Source organism: Cebus imitator, unplaced genomic scaffold, assembly GCF_001604975.1.
Source record: "Cebus imitator isolate Cc_AM_T3 unplaced genomic scaffold, Cebus_imitator-1.0 Scaffold660, whole genome shotgun sequence".
Classification (NCBI taxonomy): Eukaryota; Metazoa; Chordata; class Mammalia; order Primates; family Cebidae; genus Cebus; species Cebus imitator.
In genome coordinates, this window is record NW_016107975.1 from 299,941 (window position 1) to 303,009 (window position 3,069).

At 38.3% G+C, this 3,069-nt stretch overlaps 1 long non-coding RNA gene across 1 annotated transcript; it reads left to right on the forward strand.

Annotated features, from left to right (window-relative positions):
- The first annotated feature begins 270 nt into the window (after positions 1-270).
- LOC108295830 lies at positions 271-1,606 on the forward strand. Its single transcript, XR_005198281.1, has 2 exons — positions 271-358; positions 1,513-1,606. It is a non-coding gene; the product is annotated as an uncharacterized LOC108295830 (long non-coding RNA).
- The last annotated feature ends 1,463 nt before the right edge of the window (positions 1,607-3,069 follow it).

Here is a 3,069-nt window from a genome sequence, read left to right on the forward strand (position 1 = left end):
ACCTAGGCCCCCTGCTGGTGATGGAAACCAGGATGAGGGTCCTCAGCAGGGACCACCCCCACAAGGAGGCCACCACCACCACGGTCCACCACCACCTCCAGGACAGCCACAAGGACCACACCCACAGGGAGGCCACCACCACCGTGGTCCACCACCTCCTCCAGGACAGCCACAAGGACCACACCCACAGGGAGGCCACCACCACCGTGGTCCACCACCTCCTCCAGGACAGCCACAAGGACCACAGCCACAGGGAGGCCACCACCACCACCATGGTCCACCACCTCCTCCAGGACAGCCACAAGGACCACCCCCACAACAGGGGCAGCCTCCCCAGTAATCTAGGATTCAATGACAGGTATGATTCCAGTTTAAACTCCATCAAAGGCCCCAACTACTACAGTTCCCCAGCTTCACTGTGTCAATGAATCCACTGAAAGCCTGTTAATATTGCCTTGTCCAGGAACACATTTCTAAAGATTTTTGTTCAGATAGTCTGGGGTAGGGTAGCAAGACCTTGTTTTTAAACAATCGCTTGAAGGCAGTTCTGATTTTGAGAATCATTGTCTTCAAATTACCTCTCCTATGAATGGTTGACAATGAGGACTTAGAACCATGTTCTCCGTCTGGCACTCTGTCTTCTTTCCTTAAACTCAAAGACCTCCCATTTATTTAAAGTTCTCACCTGAACACTCCTTGCTCAGTCCTGCCTCACACCAGCCTTTCAAGTCCAGTATGGCTGCTAAATGGTCCTTGGACTTTCAGGTGTTAAATGGTGTATCATTTTTAAAATACTTTCTTTTAAATTAGTACATAATTAAGCTAACAAAAAAAATTTCACTGAATAGAAATGTATAGAGCTAAATAGTAACAGCATAACTCATAATTCCTTCCCTCTCCCCTTTTCCAAAGCCTCACTCTGTACACTTTGGAACTTCTTTTTTGAAATATTTATTGCTAAATAAATATATATAATGCTTGTATTTTCAAAACTGATACCACACCTTATATGCAGATCTGAATGCTACCCATTGAAAAAATGTATTTCTTAGAAACCTTCTACATGAGTTCAGAAAGGTATATAGATCTCTTCAGTGATTTTGGTTTGTCTTTACAAGTGTATACTATTCTATTTTTTAGCTGTGCCATGATTTCTTTAACCAATACATGTCACTGGACATGGAGGCTGGTTTCACGCTCTCACTATTACAAGATATGTTGCCATGCCCATATCTGTGAAAATAACCCTGAACATGTCCAACAGCAACAAAGCATAAACCACTTAACAAAATCTTTTCAATTCCTTACATAAGCAACTCTTTAGAGCATATTATGTGCAGTGGCATGAAAAGAGTGAACAAAGATGATATTACAAAAGAGGAGGGAGGCAGAGGGGAGAGAGGACAACAGGATGGGCTCGCATCTCCCTCACTGCAGTAACAGCAGTGAGGGATTAGACATTTCCTGCCATGTCAAGACTTTTCTATAATCTTCCTTGTTTTCTTGTTTCAGGAAATGAGTTAGAAGATAAGTGTTTCAAATGCCAAAACACAATATGGTCATGCTCTAACTTCAATATACCAATAAAATAATCAGCTTGCAATTCTGATTTTGGTATCTCTTCCTGAGTGTTTGTGAGTCTGGAATCTGAGAGCTATGAACATGTTATAAGGACATCATCCAGGACCCCTTCTCCTTGATATTTCCAGCAAGCTTCTCTCCTCCTTGGTTCTAATTAAGCCAGCTGCCTGGGGAAGGAGTTCACTGTTTCTCTCTCTGTCCTCTACAGCTCACATTTAAATTTAAAATTCTTTTTTCGGTTCATTTACTGATATTCTAGTAATTAAGAAAATGAGAAAAACATACCAAATGCAAGGAAGTCCCAGAAGCTGAGACAAGGTTTTATCAAGTTCCAATGCAACTGGTTTTGTTTCTAGGGCAATGTATGCTGTTTTATGCCTCTACTCCCCAGAAGCCACTCTACCCATTTTCCCCAGCTATATCTTTGATCAGTTCTGTCCCAGCCTGTGATTGTCACCATTCTTAAAGAAAACCTGAATGGATTTCATCAAGGAGACAGCAGAATTTTAAGGGGCTGAGAATTTGGAATCTCTCAGATTTCAGTTTGGGCCTAACTCTTTTCCTTGCTATTGTTGCTTTGGTCTCATAGAAAGTGACAGAACTTTCAGAACTTCAGTTTCCTCTTCTAAAGGGAGAATAACCAAAAATGACTATCTTAAAGGATGAAGACTAAGGATGTAATATAAATAAAAATTTAAAAGATTGGCATGTCAGCCTCCCAGTAAAAAATTTAGGAAAGAACAGCTGACATTAATTTGTGAGGAATTAAAAACTTCAAACTAAAAAATCTTAAAATTGCTTTAACAAAGATCGAATTACAGTTGTCTCTGGCATTGTTTTTTTCCCCAGGTTTTCAAACAAAATAAGATAATTTGTTCTATTAATTTTTTTAGCATGTTACTTCTAACTAGCCTATTTATAAAAACTAGTTAGTTTTTTTTTTAAATTAGTGCCTGCTTGTATGTCATCCATATTGGTAGATATTAGGTCACTTAGAAATTCAAGCTTCTTTTAGTCCTATAACAGATTAGTAACATATTAGTTAATATATTAAAATATTGCCAGCATAATATCAATGTTAATTTGCCACCAAAATTAAAGTATCTAGTATGAGAAAACAGAAAAGAACCTAGTTTATAAGAGATGGAAAATCTATTTTTTTTTAAATAAAAGATGCATGCTTCTTGTAATTCCATTTTTAAAAGTATCAGAAAACAATGCTAACTACTGAGTAAGAAGGGAAATTTAATTATTGATGTGTGAATTTTTGAAAGAATAAGATAACATTATGTAAAAGTCCTCTGACGTAAAATTTCAGTGACATTGATATTACTTTACGTAATATGTTATTAGATGTGGCTCAAGAAGTTGAGGAAAGAGTGAATATCAAATAACCTAATATAAATGGAGGAATTAACAGGAAACTCTGTAAGCAGCTCTCACTGTAATCGCCAATGTCAGTGAGCACAGAACATTTTCATGTCGAAT